Here is a 20,905-nt window from a genome sequence, read left to right as displayed (position 1 = left end):
AAATAGGAAATATGTGGTGTTATAATCTTTTTATTTTTCTCATTGAAGGTATTACTACTACAGTCATATTTTCCAAACAAGGAATGATGTAACAAAGTTCCCCCCCAACTATATTCAGAAAATATAATATTTCAGAATGGCCAATATCTTTGCGTGGAGAATATCCTGGGAAATACCAATTGTTACCAGTTGTGAATGATCCTTAAAAATATTTTTTAATATTTCTTAGCAGATTTCAATCATGCAGTTTTTCTCAGGTAGGACTCATATATATATTCACTGAACATTAGATTTATGATATTTAAGACTACATAGTCCAATTATTTCATTTAATGTTCAGAGGATTTGAGCTCCAAAGAGATCTGTACCCTTTCCTCATGGTATATAGAACATAAGTGAACAAGGACCTATATGTCTTGACTTCAAAATTATGTTGGTATTTAAAGAGACCACTGGCCTTTTAGGAAATTATCAGGAAGACCAAGCATTCTAAAGATCTAGAACCTAAGTGCAGATAGTTTCCACTATCCTTGGGGCAGGGTAACCTGGCCCAGATAGCAGTGAGGTTCACAAATGGAAAGGATACCTATTTGAAGGGAGTAAACTAAGGATGTGCTTCTCCAAAATCAGTTGGTGGTACAACTGTGCAATGTAGGTAGCAATAACAGAAAGCATTGGAAAATGGGTGGCTTTTCCTAATCAAATTCCCCAGGAAGTCTTCTGTGCTAAGAATCAGAACATCCAGAATTAGGCTAAGCAATCAGTGACTGCTAAGCAAAGCAACTCTTTATAAGGCACAACTGGTCACTCTGTGTAGTCACCTATGGCCATTTTGATGGCGTCACCAGCAGTATCTACACAACCTCACTGGTCACTTCTCCCTCTCTCTGCCCCTTCATTCCCTTGTACCCAATTAACATGCTTATTCACAGGCATACTGAAAAAGCATTCACAAATAATGTACTTATTTGCCTCTTTGTATGTGGTCTTTGAAATGCAAAACACATAGACAGCCAAGTTTAAGGTCCAGTGACTTCATTTTGATTGAATGTACACAGCTGTTATCAATAGGGGAAACATTAATTTTCCTTATTATTAATTTGATTTGAAGACCCACAGTTTTGTTCATTGCCATTGAAAAATGGAATTTTGCAATCATCTGTGTTATAATTTGGATATTTTTGAAAATAGAGTTTACTTTGATCCTTTATCACTGTGTGTATTGGGTTGTAGATTAGTTATCTTCCCTCTCTGTGGATTTAGCAGAAATGCAGTCACTGTGTGTAATCTGGTTTTAGTGACCTCTAGTGCCAAGAAAGTTTAATTGCTGTCTTTTAATTATTTTATTTTATTTTATTTTATTTTATTTTATTTTATTAGTTCAGAGCTCAGAGAGCTGACAAGACAGATTGTCTTAAATCATGCCTATCAGTAATATGACATAAAAAGAAGAATATACCAATTGCATTTTTATGTAATATGCATGCATATGTGTGTATAGGCAGAGATATATGCATATAAAGGAATCCTTTAGTTATAATCCTTTAATAATAATTATTTTTATTATAATAATTGATTATTATAATAATTATTTTATTATAATAATTTTTGCTTTGCAACCAAGCATAAGATTGTTGTGTTAAACATTTTGGTATTGGCCAAACAAATTCAAGTAACAGAAAATAGAAAATATATACTCCATTCCAGGAGGAACTCCTCTTTTTTTTGTGAACTGTTTTAGGAAGCATAAACTTATACTAGCATAATTTAGATATATGCCTTATGTTATATAGAAAACCTTTATGAGAATAGGAAGTTGTTTTTACCAAACAGCTCATACTCTATTATTAAAACAAATGTCAGAAGGGAAATCTCAAGTTCTTGGCTGTTTAAAGTGTTTTAAGTCTTGGCTTTACAAAAAGTGAGAGCCTAAAATGAGTGTATGTGTTTGTGTGTGTGTGTGTGTGTGTGTGTGTGTGTGTGTGTATGGTGTGTATATATCAAACTAAAAACGACATTTGATTCACACATATAAAATTTCCTTTAACCTATCAAAAAAGTTTTAAACTTACTCATATTTGTAGAAGTATCAATTCTTCATATTATTAAGTTATTTCATAATATTCAAGGTAAACTGAGTTTTCTTTTTTTTTTTTTACTTTTTTTTTTTTTTTTTCTAGTTGTTTTTTTTTTTTTTTTTAATTATTTTTTTTATTTTGGTATATTATGGGGGTACAGATTTTAAGGTTTCAACAAATGCCCACTTCCCCCCCTGAGTTTTCTTTACAATAAGTATCCATAGTCCTTCAGTCAGAAGTAATGTGAGGTTCACAGGATTTCTGATGACTGAAAAACATTCACACTTAACATAAAACACTTTTTATTCAATTCTTTTTATTTGACCCTCTCTCCAACTGAATTGTCATCTCCACAGTCCTCTCCACAATCTAATTTTAGTGTTTATAGCATTTGCCATCAGTTTTCATTAAGAACAAAATATCATCTTACTATTTGGCCAGACAGTGAATAATCAATAGTATTATGCAAACAAGCAGCATGAATAATAGATAAAACTAAAAGCTTAGGGATGATGGCTTCAAGCAGTAGGATTTGGAAGGGATTATTCAGTGTGTAGCTCACCATTAAATGGGAAAATGTTGGAATTTCAACACATTAATATCAAATTATCATCATCATCACTATCATCCATTAATTCTTCTTTTACTATACAAATAGTGCATAGTATCCCCTCACCCTATGTAAATAACTATCCTTCAAACACTATACCTTTCTATGGAGGTCAGTTTTGTTGTCTTATTCTTACGTCCAATATAACTGAGCATTCCACTTCTTATTTGATTATTTCTTCATGGCATTTTCTCACTCCTCTATCAAAGCAACATTATAGAAGTAGTTTAGAATCAAGATGTTGGAATCCCAGCCTTATTTCAGTGACACGCCATTGTGGGCAAATTGAATTAAGGCGGTCTGAGTTCATGGTATAGAATAGCTTGATAATGTTGCCATCTTAAGTATATTATGTAACTATCTGAGCTTCAGAACTCCTTCAGTATTTGTATTTATTTCCATGGGCTGCAGTTTTGAAACAAACTTTTTTCTTGAGGTATCATCTGGAAGGGTGTATGTATCCAGCAACCTACTGTCTTGCTTACAAAACCTATCACTCCCAACCAAGCAAGGGAGCATACAGTACTGAAATCCAGAAAAGAGAGTTAAAGAAAATTTAAGGCCTAGAAGAAATAGGGTATGCTTTCAGCTCCACTGGATAATTTTCAAGGGCCATTTAGTAATATCAATAACTGCCTAGAGCATGGTTTCCCATTCATTTACTGAAGGATTGCTAAGCTGGGATCTCATTTTACTGCTTATTCATGTGTGCTCAGAAGTAGCCAAAGTGATGCTGACATTACATACATACAACTGGTCTTCAGTGGACAGCGGCAGAGTTTCCTCTCTGGGAAAGATGATTTTTCAAAAGGGATGCTACTAATTAAAAAAAAAAAAATGTCACAAGGAAGAAAGCCAGAGAACTGTTCAGGCAATGCTTCCTTCTAAAGGTGTATAATTTGAGTACATTCCTTGAAACCAGAATCTGATTATCTAGGGTGGGGAGCTGGATTTTATCAATTACTCAAAGGTCACTTACTTGTAATAATCAATCTTATAAGTCAGAGATGTGTCAACAACCTTCCAATTAGTTAACTTACAAATGAGATACAGTCATTCCCTATTTATTATCCAAGGTATCTCCTTCTTCATATCCAGATATTTGGGAAAGCAATTTAATTCATTTACTCATTCATTTAACAGATATTCATTGAGGGTTGTCAGGGCTCTATTCTACGTAATGAAGGATAAGTAGGGAACAAGGTAGACATACTCTCTGCCCTTCCGACAGCATTCAGGTTTTTTTTTTTTGTTTTATTTTGTTTTTTGTGAATGCAGATACGTAAAAAGGTAATGGCAATAAAATGTGATGAATGATGTGTAAAAATGAAAGTTTCTGCCCAACTATTCATGATTACAAAAAGATCTGTACCTAGATATATCCTATGGAGATTTCTGAATTCTAAAGATCAAAACTAATAGTAAAGATAATAATAAAGCATTCGAATAGCTAACCTTTATTAAATGCTTGCTCTGTGCTGTTCTCCTAACCACTTTAAATGCACACATTATAGGATTCAACTTCACAATATTCTCAGTATTAAGTATTGTTATTATTCCCATTTCATCGATGAGAAACCTAAGGATTGAAGTGATTAGGTAAATTCCCTTGGTGTCCCACAACTCATAAGAGGCTTTACTGGGACTCTAACTAATGCCTGGTTCATTCCCAGCCTCGTAGTTTGGATCTAGCACTACATATTACCTGGCCTCATAAAAAAAAAATTGAAAAAAGAGTAAGAAAAATAAAAATGGGGCAGGGACTCTCAGTCACAGAAAGAGACAGCTGGATCAACATCAAGTTTTTTGTTTTTTTGTTTTTTTGTGTTTTTTTTTTATCTGTAATAGTAAATTCTGGAGGATAATGGAGCAATGGTGAAAGAGTTGTTAGTGGCATTTATTTTAATGAAGGTTATTTCTACAAAAAAACCAAATTTTTCCATTTTATATTTATTATCATTGATTTTAATTCATAAACTTGATCCTCTAATGAACTAGGGCTTATAAGTGTGATCTTTCTATAGACCTATATAAGCTGACCACATGAACTGAAGGGGAATGTTTAAAGTGCAAATCAAAAGAGAAGTGCAGATGGTGTTTCCTTTTAAAGTGAGACCAATAATAGGTAGTTAGACAATTTGTAAGACTTTGTGATAAGATCAGGTTGATAACAAATGGCCTTGAGAACTTGGCTAATCAAAACAGTTATAGTTAGGTGATCCTTGTCTATGTCTAAATCAATATCTTTTAGTTTTGCCATTAAGCCAGATGATTTTGAATATACAAACCCAGAGTACAGGAAGGTAAAGCTAATGACAAGATTCTGTCCTTTGGTCTGAACAATGACTTACTCAAACATCAACTGATTTTTCCTTGTTAAATTCATGCCAAGAAATAACAATAACACTTTCATCCCTCCCTCATATGTCCTATTCTCTCTTACACTATACTACATTTTGACCTGTATGTATTTGCATAAATAATACATAAGTTATACCAGTATATATTTCTAATGATTTACAGACAATTTTCCTATTTAAACATTCACTTTCTTATTTGATTAGACTTAACCCAACATATAATATAAGCATATGATGTGCTGAGTACTATATTATGGATTTCTAGGAAGACAGAGTGACAATAGAAACATAACTTTGCATCTTTTCAAGTTTCCATATGAAGTCAAATAAACTAGGAGCCCCAGAGACTTGATGTATTGTTGAGAGGGTAGTAGGTGGGAGTATTTTGCCCCTGTGGCAGATGCCTAGTATCTGGACTGTTGCAAAAATCAATATTGATAAAATCACTATACCACCAAAAGAAATCTATACAGATTCAGTGCAATTCCCATCAAAATACCAATATCAGTTTTCCTAAAATTAGAAAAAAATAATCCTAAAATTCATATGGAATCATAAAAGAGCCTGAATAGCCAAAGTAATCCCAAGCAAAAAGAACAAAGCTGGAAGCATCACATTATCTGACTTCAAATTATAATACAAGGAGATGGTAACCAAACAGCATGGTACTAGTCTAAAAATAGACATTTAGATCAATTAAACAGACTAGAGAACCCAGAAATACAGCCATATAACTACAACCAACCTGATTTTTTACAAAGTAGACAAATAAATACACTATGTAAAGGCACCCTATTTAATAAATAGTAGTAGGATAATTGGATAGCCATATGCAGAAGAATAAAACTGGATCCATATCTCTTACCATACACAAAAATTAACTCATGATGGTTTACAGACTTAATTGTAAGACCCGAAACTATTGGTGGTAAGGTAAATTAGTACAATTTCTATGAAAAGCAGTATGGAGATTTCTCAAAGAACTAAAACTAGAGCTACCATTTGATCCAACAATCCCATTCCTGGATGTCTACTCAAAGGTAAAAGAGAACATTATATCAAAAAGATACCTGAAGAGGCGCCTACTGCTCAAAAATGCAACAGCTTGATCTTCAATTAAGATACCAATTTTAATGTATTGAAACAGGTAAAATGTTTAAATTCATGAGTTTAGAATGCTAGTTAAAAGCCAATTGGTTACCTTTGTAGGATGGGGGTGATCCCATTCATTATCTTGCAAATTAACAAATAGCATGAAAACATCAAGCATTTATTTTCCTCTTACCATATTCCTGTAACTCTTGATTGCCAAACAAAGAATAGTTTCTCTTTCTAAGAAAAATGTCTCTTTATAAAATTATTTCAGGTAGTAAATTAAAAAAAATATGTAATTAAAATATCACCATTTTTCCAATAATTAAATAGATCTGCAATGAGCATGAATGTTTGATAACACCACAACAGAAGAGAAAGTTAAATATTTTCTGCCTCCTGATAAAAAAACCCAACACTATGCAGACTATGGAAAATCTGCAAGTTAAATGTCCTTTGCTCTTTAACAAGAATTTGTAAGAAAAAGTACGAGGTGAAATGTGAAATTGTAAATTAAAAGAAACCTAAAGACATATGCAATTTTTTAAAAAATGGGCAAGACTTAACTAGAGTGTCTAAGGATACGTACTTGAAATAAAAAATGTAAAACAATTCAAAAAATCATTACTATTAATATAAAAGTTAATATAATGTTTTTGTTTGGTTGTGTTCTTATATCTTTAAGGTGTATCTTTTTAAGGTGTACACCATGATGTTTAATATACATACACACACACACACATAGTGAAATCATTACTATAGTCAAGCAAATTAATATGTCTACTTTCTCACACAGTTACCTTTTTAATGCGATCAGAACCCTGGAATCTACTCTCTTAGCAAATTTTCAGTGTATGATACAATATTAACTGTAGTCATCATACTGCACATAGATATCTAGACTTATTCATCATATATAACTGTAACTTTGTACCCTTTGACCTACATCTCACTGTTACTCACACCTTTCTCCTGCACATGTAACCACCATTCTCTTTATGTATTAAACGTTTCTTAAATTCCACGTGTAAGTGAAATCATGTAGTACTATTCCTTTTGTGTCTGGCATATTTCATTTAGCATAATGTTCTCCAGCTTCCTCCATGTTTGCACAAATAGCAGGATGTCCTTTATTAAGGCTGAATAATATCCAATTGTGTATGTATACCACAATTTATTTATCCATCCTTTTGTCAACACTAAAGTTGTTCTATATCTTAGATATTGTGAATAACGCTATAATGATCATGAGAACACAGATCTACCTATGAGATGCTGATTTCATTCTTTGGGCATATATTCAGAAGAGGGATTCCTGGGTATTATGGTAGTTCTATTTTTAAATTTTTGAGGAACCTTCATACTGTTTTACATAATAGCTGTACTAATTTATATTCCCACCAACAGAGAACAAGTGTTCTTTTTTCTCCACACCTTTGCCAGTACTTGTTATCTCTCAACTTTTTGATAATAGCCATCCTATCAGGTGTGAGTTGACCTCTCATTTTGGCTTTGGTTTACATTTCCTTGATGATTAGTGATGTAGAGTACCTTTTCATATACCTGTTGGCCATTTTTGTATCTTTTTTTGAAAAATGTCTGTTCATGTTCTTTGCTCATTTTTAATTGAATTATTTTTTTTCGTGCTATTAAGTTTTGTGAGTTGCTTATATATGTTGGATATTAATCCCCAATAATATGCATGCTTTGCAAATATTTTCTCCCACTCAGTAGGCTACCTTTTCATTTTGTTGATTGTTTCCTTTGTAGTGCAGAAGCTTTTCAGTTTGATTCCATTCCACTTATTTATTTTTGCTTTCGTTGCCTGAACTTTTGGAATGATATTTGAAAAATCTTTGCCAGCCAAGTGCAGTGGCTCACGCCTGTAATCCTAGCATTCTGGGAGGCCGAGCCAGGAGGATCGCTCAAGGTCAGGAGTTCGAAACAAGACTGAGCAAGAGTGAGACCCTGTCTCTACTAAAAATATAAAGAAATTAATAGGCCAACTAAAAATATATATAAAAATTTAGCCAGACATGATGGCACATGCCTGTAGTCCCAGTTACTCAGGAGGCTGAGGCAGGAGGATCATTTGAGCCCAGGAGTTTGAGGTTGCCGTGAGCTAGGAACATGGTACTCACTGTAGCCCAGGCAACATAGTGAGCCTCTATCTCAAAAAAGAAAGAAGAAAGAAAAGGAAGGAAGGAAGGAAGGAAGGAAGGAAGGAAGGAAGGAAGGAAGGAAGGAAGGAAGGAAGGAAGGAAGGAAGGAAGGAAGGAAGGAAGGAAGGATGATTGACAGGCCAGTCTCAAGGAGATTTATTCTACCTTTTCTAAAGAAGTTTTATGGTTTTAGTTCTTGTATTAAGGTATTTAAATCATCTTGAGTTGATTTTTGTGTATGATGCATGATAAGGGTTCAATTTCATTCTTTTGCATGTGGATATCCAGTTTTCCCAACACCATTTATTGAAGAGACTATACTTTCCCATTGTGTATTTATCTTAGTCCAATTTGTGTTGCCATAACAGAACACCTGAAGTTGAGTAATTTATAAAGAAAAGAGGTTATGGCACTAGCATCTGCTTGGTGTCTGGTAAGGGCTTTCTTGCTGTGGCACAAATGGTGAAGGGTCAAAGGGGAAGCAGACAATTGCAAAGAAGCAATACCTGAGAAGCATCCTAACTGTAAAACAACCTACTATTATGGCAAATAATCTATTCCTGTGAGAACTAATCCAGTCTCCACAAGAAGACTTGTGCCTGCCTTGGGAGGGCATTAATCTATTCATGAGGAATCTGATCCTGACCCAAACACCTCCCTAGGCCTTATCTCCCAACACTACCACATTGGGGAACAAATTTCAATAATGAGTTTTGATGAGGATACTAAAACATAACAGTATTATTAATGCTTTTGTTGAAAATTAGTTGACTGTATATTCTTGGGTTTATTTTTGTGCTCTCTATTGTGTTCCATTTGTCTACAGGTCTGTTTTTATGCCAATACTGTGCTATTTTGGTTACCATATCTTTGTAATATAATGTATTATGAAGTTTGATGCCTATAATTCTTCTTTTGTTTTTCTTTCTCAAAATTGTTATGGCTGTTTAAAGTCATTCATTGTTCTTATGAATTGTAGAATTCCTTTTACAATTTCTGTGAAAATGTCCTTAGAATTTGATAAGGATTGTATTAAATCTATAGATCATGTTAAATAATATGGACATTATAACAATATTAATTTTTCCAATCCATAAATTGGAATATTTTTTCATTTGTTCGAGTCCTTTTCAACTTTTTTCATTAATGTTTTATAGTTTTCAATCTGCAAGTATTTAACCTTCTTGATTAAATTTATTCTTATATGTTTTATTCCTTTTGATGCTATCATAAATACAATAGTTTTCTCAATTTCCTTTTCACATGGATCATTATTAGTGTAAAGAAACACTACTGATTTTTGTATGTTGGTTTTGTATACTGCAACTTTACTGAATTCATTTATTAGTGATAACAATGTTTGGATGGAGTATTTAGGGTTTTCTACATACAGGGCATGCAATCTGCACAATTTTACTTCTTTCTTTATGATGTAGATATCCTTTATTTATTTTTCTTGTCTGATTGATCTTGCTAGTATTGCCAGTACTATATTAAATAGAAGTAGTGATAAAGGACATTCTTGTCTGGTAAAAGATATTAGGAGAAAACCCTTTCAGCTTTTCCCCTTTGATTTTCATGTTAGCTGTAGGCTTGTTATATATAGCCTTTTTTTTTTTAACCATTTCCTTAATTTAATAAATATAGCTTCATATACAGAACTCTTCTCATTCACCCCCTCTTAGATAGACATCAACTACACATTTAAGGCCTCTGGTCTTCATTTCATCACCAAGCCAAGAGACGAGTGAACCTAGTATTAACTCTAGTTCTGCTCTCAGAGGTTGATAATGGAGCTTAAGGAGGAAGTTATCCATCTTCTATTGTGCTATGTAGTTTTATTGTAGTGCTGGAGTCTAGAGACTATGCTATCCCTGCCTTTTCTTTTTTTTTTACCTTTTTTTATTTATTTTTATTTTTTTTTATTTTGGCATATTATGGGTGTATAGATTTTAATGTTTCGATAAGTGCCCATTCTGCCCCTCCCCCCACAAGTCTGGGTCTCCAGCATGTCCATCCCCCAGATGGTGCACATCTCACTCATTATGTATGTATATACGCTCCCCCCTCCCACCTGCCCAATACCCTATTACTGTAGTACCTATGTGTCCACTTAGGTGCTGTTCAGTTAATACCAGTTTGCAGGTGAGTATATGTGGTGCTTGTTTTTCCATTCTTGGAAAACTTCACTTAGTAGTATGGGTTCCAGCTCTAACCAGGAAAATATAAGATGTGCTATATCACCGTTGTTTCTTAGAGCTGAATAGTACTCCATGGTATACATATACCACATTTTATTAATCCATTCTTGGATTGATGGGCACTTGGGCTGTTTCCACAGCCTTGCAATTATGAATTGTGCTGCTATAAACATTCGAGTGCAGGTGTCTTTTTTGTAGAGTGTCATTGGATCTTTGGGGCAGATGCCCAGCAATGGGATTGCTGGATCAAATGGTAGATTCACTTGTATCGCTTTAAGGTATCTCCATATTGCTTTCCACAGAGGTTGAACTAGTTTGCACTCCCACCAGCAGTATAGGAGTGTTCCCCTCTCTCCGCATCCCTGTCAGCATCTATTGTTTGGAGACTTTTTGATAAAGGCCATTCTCACTGGAGTTAAGTGATATCTCATTGTGGTTTTGATTTGCATTTCCCTGATGATTAGAGATGTTGAGCATTTTTTCATATGTTTGTTGGCCAATCTTCTGTCTTCTTTAGAAAAGTTTCTGTTCAAGTCCTTTGCCCACTTTTTAATAGGGTTATTTGATTTTTTCTTGCTGATTTTCATGAGTTCTAAGAATATTCTAGTTATCAGTCCCTTATCGGATACGTAGGATGCCAACATTTTCTCCCATTCTTTAGGTTGTTCGTTTACTTTCATGACTATTTCTTTGGTTGTGCAGAAGCTTTGTAGTTTGATCATGTCCCATTTGTTATTGGCACAAAAATAGGAATATTGACCAGTGGAACAGATGTGAGAATCCTGATATAAAACCATCCTCATATAGCCATCTAATCTTTGACAAAGTAGACAAAAACATACACTGGGGGAAAGAATCCCTTTTCAATAAATGGTGCTGGGAAAACTGTATAGCCACTTGTAGAAGGCTAAAACAGGACCCACACCTTTCACCTCTCACAAAAATCAACTCACGCTGGATAACAGACTTAAACCTAAGGTATGAAACTATTAGAATTCTAGAGGAAAAAGTTGGAAACACTCTCCTTGACATCAGCCTAGGCAAAGAGTTTATGAAGAAGTCCCCAAAGGCAATCACAGCAGCAACAAAAATAAATAAATGGGACATGATCAAACTACAAAGGTTTTACTTTTTTATCCAGTTAATATGGCATTTACCTTGTTTGTTTTGCATATGTTAAATCAATCTTGAATCACAGTGATAAACCCCACTTGGTCTTGTATGTAACATGCTTAATGTGCTATTCAATTAGGTTTTATTGCTAGTGTTTGATTGAAGATTTTTGCATTTACTTTTATTAGCTATAGTGGCCTATACTTTTCTTTTCTGGCTTTGGTATCAGGGTGATGCTGGCCTCATAAAATGACTTAGAGTATCTCTCCTTCTCTTCCTTTTCCTCCTCCTCATCTTTCTCCTCTTTTCTCCTCCTCCACTTCCACCTGTTCCTCTTCTTCTTCTGAAAGAAGAAGAATTTAAGAAACATTGATATTAAATCTTATTTCAATATTTGGTAAAATTCAGCCATGAAGTCATCTAGTCCTGAGTTTTTCTTTCTTGGGAGGTTTTTGGTTACTACTTTAATCTCCTTATTTATTATTGGTTTGCTCAGGTTTTCTATTTCTTCTTGATTTATTTTTGGTAGGTTGTATGTTTCTAAGAATTTTTCCATTTTCTCTAGGTTATCCAAGTTGTAGGCATATAATTATTCATAATAGTCCCTTGTGATCCTTTTTATATTATTTCTGAGACATCTGTTGTAATATCTTCTCTTTCATTTCTGATTTTGAGTGGTTTTTTTGTTTGTTTTTTGTTGTTGTTGTTTTTTTTTTTTTTCTCTTTATCTCTCTAGTAATTGTAGCTGTTTGACAATTTGGTTTAGTGTTTCAAAAACACTCTTAGTTTTATTTTTTTTTCCCTGAAGTTTCTCTGTTTGATTTATTTCTGCTCTGGTCTTTATTTCCTACCTTCTGCTAACTTTGCGTTTAATTTTTTTCTTTTTTTTTTAATTCCTTGAAGTTGTAAATTTAGGTTGTTTATTTCAAATCTTTCTGCTTTTACAATGGAGACATTTATCACCATAAACTTCCCTCTTAATATTGATTTTGCTAATACATAAATTTGGGTAAGTTGTATTTTTATTTTTGTTTGTGTCAAGATATTTTAAAAATCCCCTTTGATTTCTTCTTTGGCTCAGTGATTGTTCAATAGTGTTCTATTTAGCTTCCACATATTTGTGATTTTTTTTCTATTTCCTTTCTATTATTGATTTCTAGTTTCATTCTATTTTGTAAGAAAAGATAATTGAATTGGTATGATTTCAGTCTTCTTAAAATTTTAAGACTTGTTTTGTGGTCTAATGTATGATCTGTTTCAGAGAGCATTCCATGTACTTTTGTGAAGAATGCATATTATTTTTCCCTTGGGTAAAATTTTTATGTTTGTTAGGTCCATTTGTTCTACAATGTTATTCAAGTCTGCTGTTTCTTTATTGCTTTTAACAATGGTTATTTTTGAAGGAAAAATATTATATTTGGGGTATCTGTGAGGTGTCTGGAGGGGCTTCTAGAGAGGCTAGTAAATTTTGATCTTGACTTGGCTTGTGTTTATTTAACAAAACACTGTGAAATAGATGATATTATCTTCTCTTTAAGGATAAACTTTGACCTATCGACAGTTACAAGCTAGGTGAGATTTGGAATTAAATTCACCTCTTTACTTTCCCAAAACAATTTCTCCTTCCATTCTCCCTCCCTCATTGTCTCTTTCACTTCTTTCTTTTGTTCCTTCCTTTTTTTTCTCCTCCCCCTTTTTTTTGTTTTTAGTTTAGCTCTCTACAAAAATTCATCTGTATGACACTAAAATTATAACAGCCCCCCTATATAGGGGTATAGTTGTAACTAGCAAATTAAAACATAAATAAATACATATTAAAGACCATTTAAAAAAGTATTTATGTTTTAGTCTGCCCCAGTTTAGGAGAGTTAACTTAATTGGTTTTAAATTTTAGGAAGCAGTAACTGACATATGCTGGGGAAATATAATTAAAAACAAAATTTCCCAACCTTGAAACTCTGTCCACAGAGTTGAGAGTAGAGAAAGAGAAATATTTTATTTTTGAATAAGCATTAAACCAGAATTAAAACTGACAAAAAGCCTATCTAGTTTTAAAAAGCATTTATATACATTTCAAAGAGAGAAGAAACTATTTACAGTTATAAGTATTCTAAAGTAAATGCTCAAACTAAAAGTAGGGGAGGGAAATTTTTTCACTTATTTTCAACAGGGAGAATTGAGTCTTGTAATTTGGCCTTACTCATATAAAAATATCCCTATAAGACATTGTTTTCCTTAACACACATATGTTCTTTACCATGAGCCTGACCTTTTTTCTGTTAAACTTTAAACTCCTCAAGGGCAGGGATCATGTTGACTTTTTCCTTTGTATTTTCTCAGGGTATCTAGTGCAAACCCAGTGGGTGTTCAATCGCTCTTATTCAGCCAACTGGCAAAATTGTTATCTGTGTTGTTTCACTGGGCTGATGTTATAGAGACACTTTTGCTTAAGAAATGTCTCAATCTATATACCCCTGTTATTTCCTTTCTCCTTTGTTAAAAGCAAGTACATGCTACGATCAATTTTTCTCTTTTTTAAAGAATATTTCTGTATGTAAGTTTGATAGATTAAATAGGAAATTTGAAAAGCATTTTAGGGGAGAGACAAACGACATAAAGATTTTTGGTGATGAATTTCTTGAAAATCTTTTTTCCCTTGCTCAGACTGAGTAAAAATACCTGTGAATAACCATCAGTGATGGTTGATGTCTGGGATGGCTTAGATAGACCAAATATTTTCAGTAATTTTTTGAACACATTCAGAGTAAAGTAGCTATTTACAAGCCTCCACTTGAATCATCCGTCAAATTATTGTACTTACCAATTATTACTTTTTTATAGTTATTATTCAAATGTTTGCTTTGCTAAAAGAAATACTCTATTTTGAACTTATTTATGTCCCATATATGTTTCATAAGTCAGAATATTTTTTCTAGAAATAAAAAACATTTCTATTGGGATTTTTATTACTGATCAAAAACGTTTGTAACATTCTATTAAAAGTATCTATTCAGTAAAGCTTCCTGAGGGCAGGAAGTCTTCCTTATCGACTTGTATAAATATGAAAAGTTCTAAATAAATGCCTTGAATCTTTCAGTGAAAGTAGGAGATGAAGATGTTTATTAGACTGAATAGCAGTTCTTACAGTAGGAGCTGACCTATGTTTTGTATTCCTCTAATTTTTCTTCTATATCTTTGAATAATTCAGATTATTAGAGGCAATGTTGCTCTCCACTGTGAGACGCAGGCAGAGTCATCAGGAAACAACCAGGACTTTTAAGCCAGTGTTACTGGAGCCTCATAGTTATGGGCTGTTCCCATCAGTTTAATTTGCCTGGCTGTCCAGCAAACCATGGCTATTTTATAGACAATGTTCCCTTCAGTGATCTTCCAGAAGCCTTGCTTATGCTCTACCTCCTACTCATCTCTGCTTTCTATAAAGTTACACAGCACAACTTTTAATGTGTTTAAAATGTCTCCTCCACAGTTTCTGTCTTCCTTGATACAACATCCAAGGACCAGCTGGGAGCAGAAAGATTCAAATAAGCCATCAATCACAATAACACTCATAGAGTCTCTCTCCCAGTATCTGACATTTTGTTGACATGCTATCAGAGCACTTCACACTTGATTGGAGAGCCATGAAAACAATTACTGGGTCACTAACAGGAACTGAAGAAAAAAGAGTCCTTCTAAAACAGCACCCTAAAAAATTGCTAAAGCCATAGCATCCTAAAATAAATGCAAGTTTGTTTGGTGGGACTAATGGAAATTATACAGTACTCTATCTATAAAGGCAAAACATATGAAGTAAAGAAAATATAACTTTAAGATTTGGGGGCAGTCTTGATTTGGGGTGATCAATAATATCCATAAACCATTTAAGATTTTATTGGAATCTCATCATGTCAGCAGTTAGTAAATAGATCTGGTAAGAAAGCATTATTACATAAATAAAAGCCAATTATGCCCTCTACCATTGGTGATCATATTTCCTGAAAAGGCAAATAAATACAGTATTAAATACAGGAAAACAGAGGCCTTAGACAAAAGATATTTTGCAATTTGAAGCTGTACTCGACCTACATAATTTCCTGAAACCATCTAGATGGTGAAGAGTGAATAGCAGAGGAGAAATGCATGGAGCAGGATATTAACAAGGGAATATGCATCGTTTGAACCTTTATCCATGATGTTGCTCAGAGGGCTGATGACAATTGTGGAATGAGTTGCGTAAGGGCAAAATCCACAATGTCACATTGTATTGGTTAAGTAATGGGCTTTATAAGGGAAATTTACAAACTCAGGGCTAGTAAGAATAGGCACATGCCAAGAAACTCCTGGAACTGATAAATAAATTTAGTAAAGTCTCAGGATACAAAATCAATACACAGAAATCAGAGGCATTCATATACGCCAACAACAATCTAATTGAGAACCAAATCAAAAACTCAATGCCCTTCACAATAGCAACAAAGAAATTAAAGTACCTAGGAGTATATTTAACCAAGGAGGTAAAAGACCTCTACAGGGAGAACTATGAAACACTGAGGAAAGAAATAGCAGAGAATGTAAACAGATAGAAATCCATACCATGTTCGTGGATCGGCAGACTCAACATCATTAAAATGTCTATACTACCCAAACTGATCTACAGATTCAATGCAATACCTATTAAAATCCTATCAGCATTCTTCAAGGATATAGAAAAAATAATTTTACGCTTCGTATGGAACCAAAGAAGACCCCGAGTATCAAAAGCAATTCTAGGCAAAAAAACAAAATGGGAGGTATTAATATGCCAGATATCAAACTATACTACAAAGCTATAGTAATTAAATCAATCTAGTATTGGCACAAAAATAGAAATATTGACCAGTGGAACAGATGTGAGAATCCTGATATAAAACATCCTCATATAGCCATCTAATCTTTGACTAAGCAGACAAAAACATACGCTGGGGGAAAGAATCCCTTTTCAATAAATGGTGCTGGGAAAACTGGATAGCCACCTGTAGAAAGGTAAAGCAGGACCCACACCTTTCACCTCTCACAAAATCAACTCACGCTGGATAACAGACTTAAACCTAAGGTATGAAACTATTAGAATTCTAGAGGAAAAAGTTGGAAACACTCTCCTAGACATCGACCTAGGCAAAGAGTTTATGAAGAAGTCCCCAAAGGCAATCACAGCAGCAACAAAAATAAATAAATGGGACATGATCAAACTACAAAGCTTCTGCACAGCCAGAGAAACAGTCATGAAAATAAACAGCCTACAGAATGGGAGAAAATGTTTGCATCCTACGTATCCGATAAGGGCCTGATAACTAGAATATACTTAGAACTCACGAAAATCAGCAAGAAAAAATCAAATAACCCTATTAAAAAGTGGGCAAAGGACTTGAACAGAAACTTTTCTAAAGAAGACAGAAGATTGGCCAACAAACATATGAAAAAATGCTCAACATCTCTAATTATCAGGGAAATGCAAATCAAAACCACAATGAGATATCACTTAACTCTTGTGAGAATGGCCTTTATCAAAAAGTCTCCAAACAATAGATGCTGGTGTGGATGCAGAGAGAGGGGAACACTCCTACACTGCTGGTGGGAGTGCAAATTAGTTCAACCTCTGTGGAAAGCAATATGGAGATACCTTAAAGTGATACAAGTGAATCTACCATTTGATCCAGCAATCCCATTGCTGGGCATCTGCCCCAAAGATCCAATGACACTCTACAAAAAAGACACCTGCACTCGAATGTTTATAGCAGCACAATTCATAATTGCAAGGCTGTGGAAACAGCCCAAGTGCCCATCAATCCAAGAATGGATTAATAAAATGTGGTATATGTATACCAAGGAGTACTATTCAGCTCTAAGAAACAACGGTGATATAGCACATCTTATATTTTCCTGGTTAGAGCTGGAACCCATACTACTAAGTGAAGTTTTCCAAGAATGGAAAAACAAGCACCACATATACTCACCAGCAAACTGGTATTAACTGAGTAGCACCTAAGTGGACATATAGGTACTACAATTATAGGGTATTGGGCAGGTGGGATGGGGCAGGGGGGTGGGTATATGCATACATAATGAGTGAGATGTGCACCATCTGTGGGATGGTCATGCTGGAGACTCCGACTTGTGGGGGAAGAGGGGAAAAGGGCATTTATTGAAACCTTAAAATCTGTACCCCCATAATATGCCGAAATAAAAAAAAAATTGAAAAAAAATAAGAATAAGTACATGTACCCCTATCCTTTCATCCTTTCATGAAGAGCCATCAAAACCTAGGTGAAGTTTTGGAACCACAGTTAGTTCACATTCTGGGAGAAGCATCTCACCTTTTGTGGCCCTTCTGTTTTATGTGGCAAGCATATGAGTATTGCTTTTTATGGCCCAGGGGAAAAAGACCACCAGGCTGCCAGAAAGTTTTTTGGTTTGGATGCCAGATTTTATAGGAGTTGCCTGAGAAAACCCATACACCTGGAGAGCTTGGAGCTCTTGGGAGGTTTTGGCCTTTCCGGCTGTGTGGGTAGCTGAGTTCAGTTGCTCCTTCCCCACTCATTCTGAAGGAAAAGTTAGAGGTCCTGCTAAATTCTTGTCTAAGCAAACAAGAATGTACCCAAATTATCTATCTGGATAGCAGGACCAAAATCATGAGTAGCCTCATGAGAACAGAGGCTTACAAATAATAAAATAGGCAAATATTTAAATAATGTGAACTATATATATTTAGTTTTATGTTCCTTCATGTAGTGTTTTCACTATTTTGCATTTTAGAGATGGAGAAACAGATACCTTAGGGAGATCAGATTACCAGACCTGGGTAAATGGCATAACCACAATTTGAATACAAAACCAGTGTACTCAATATTATACAATCCTGGCTCTAAAATCTGTTTTTTTGTTTTTGTTTTTGTTTTTTATAAAAGTCTGTTTTTATAGCTGGGAAATTGTAGGAGTTCAGAGAGATGAAGCTGTGAGAAGAGTCAAGGGGAAGTTGTAAAAATGGAATTCAAAAATATGGAACTCTGAGAAGGATTAAGGGCATATTATAAAATTTGATATCAAGTCATAAGTACTATGCTAAGTACAGTTTTAATTAGGGAAAAGAGGAAACTAAGACTTAAGTGTATCTATCTATGATGGCTAGAGATTTCTAGTCCCTTGCCCATGGTACCTTCAATATTTATAAGGATTTCATAGACATTTATAGAATAAGTAATTTTTCACAATATACTTATAAAATGAGTAAAGGGATTGCAGGGTCCCATCATGTCTCCAATTAGTTACATCCTTGAAAAGTTATACTTATTATATACAATGTTATAATTATTGTTATCATGGTTCTCATTTCTATTTTCCTCACAAATGTTTCACAAATAGACTGGCTAAAGCTGAAAGTCACCTTAAAATCATTATCATCAACATTGAACTTACCCTCTTAGTAACCATTATTGTAATTGTAATTGGTAGATTGCTTTATAGTTAGCACATACCTTATCTCATCTATGGGATAGTTACACGAATTTTTTTTTTTTGAGATGAGAAAAAGTTCAGAGCATTTAGGTGATCTGCATAATGTACTGAAATCTAGAATTTGAATGTAGTCCTTGTGACTCTGCATATGTCACCTCTTCAGAAATCATAAACAACTTTAACAATGGTATTTTATACATCCTAGGACACATCTAGATGTTTTGCCAAGTGTTTTTCCATATTCCAGTTATAGAATGGGTAAAGTGATTGCTAGGACATCCGGAATCCAGTGAGATACATTCTTGAAAAGTTATACTTATTATCCACAGCATTTTGATTATTGCCATTATGGTTCTCACTTCCATTCTCATTTATAGTTCTCACTTCCATTTTCATTACAAATGTATCACAATTAAATTTGCCTTTTATACTCCTGATAATCAAGACATTCCAAAGTCATTTTTAAAAAACTGACATAGAAGGTGATTGTCAAGGTCTATGAGATTGCAATTATCTCCACCAGTGTAAATGATCAGAAATAGCTGTGAGCAATAGGCCTTTATTGTAGACATATAGCAGAGATAGTTAAGAACAATAAGATGATGTCTTTCTCCATTTTTTTCTGTTAAAAGGATTTGTAGATCTTAAACTCATACTAAGTATCTGATAATACAAAGGGAACAATTTTAGTTTAGCATATCACCTGCAAGCTGTAATAACATTTCCATGAAATAGCACCATTTCTGCCTTCCTATAAAATGCCCCTCTCTTAGGTTTGGCAGAGAACCAGAAATCATACATGGATTGAGACTTGCTGGAGAAGGAACAGCTAACTTTGATGGACATTATAATTGTAAAAGCCATTCATTTTTATAACTCTGTATAATAGGTCATTTATAAATCATGTGTCACATTTTGTTTCTTTTAATCCATACATTAAACCTGCAAGGAAAATGTTATTCCATGTATTATTTAGATGGAGCAACTAAAGCTCAGAGAGGTTAAGTAATTTGCTCAAGGCTACAGAGGTAGTAAATGGAAATGCCTGAGCTCAATTTCTGCCTTTTGACTCCACAGACTTTGTTTACATAATTCCATTATGTGTCCTAAATAATAATTTACTTTATTTGTAGTTTAAAAATATATATTTAAACATCAGTATGATATTTAACATTTGGGGTTTATTCTAATAAAGAATGTAAAAGTCAATTTTATATAAATATTAAACATATTATTTGCCTTAAATATCTTACAGTATTCATTTTGTTGTTGAGATTCTGTGGATGACATATCTCCATTTTTCTTTTAAAAATCAGAATTAATTTCATATGTTCCATTACTTAATATATTTAATAGAATAGAATATGTTTCTATCAACACAATACTATTTATACTGAAACAATTATTTATTAAAAATAAATAGATGAAAAGTTCAGAACACTAATCTCTTTATTCCTCAATGATGTTTTCAAACTTCATGATAATAATTACCTGGTGTGTTTATTAAACATAAAACTTTCCTAGGGTCCTTTTCTATAGATTTAGTTTTGAATGAGGCTCCAGAAACTATATTTATAACAACTATCTTCAAGGATTCTTCTTATTCATGGAAATTAGAGAAACACTGTTCTACATCAACTTTGGAATGAATTATGTCCTCAGAAAAGCTATAATTTTTAACATCAGACACATATGTGTTCCAGTCCAAGCTGTAACACTTGCCAGAGGACTGAGTTTTGGCAAGGTGTTTATCCAGATGAACAACTTCTTTATTTGCAAAATGTAAATAATACCCTCT

At 33.8% G+C, this 20,905-nt stretch overlaps 1 non-coding gene across 1 annotated transcript in view; it reads left to right on the top strand.

Annotated features, from left to right (window-relative positions):
* Positions 1 to 20,905, top strand: part of LOC105871193 (uncharacterized) — an 869,222-nt gene that overhangs the window by 417,520 nt on the left and 430,797 nt on the right. The window lies entirely within an intron of this gene.

The sequence above is a fragment of the Microcebus murinus genome, chromosome 12, assembly GCF_040939455.1.
Source record: "Microcebus murinus isolate Inina chromosome 12, M.murinus_Inina_mat1.0, whole genome shotgun sequence".
NCBI lineage: Eukaryota > Metazoa > Chordata > Mammalia > Primates > Cheirogaleidae > Microcebus > Microcebus murinus.
Note: the sequence above shows the minus strand (reverse complement) of the source record. Positions and strands in the feature narration are given on the sequence as shown.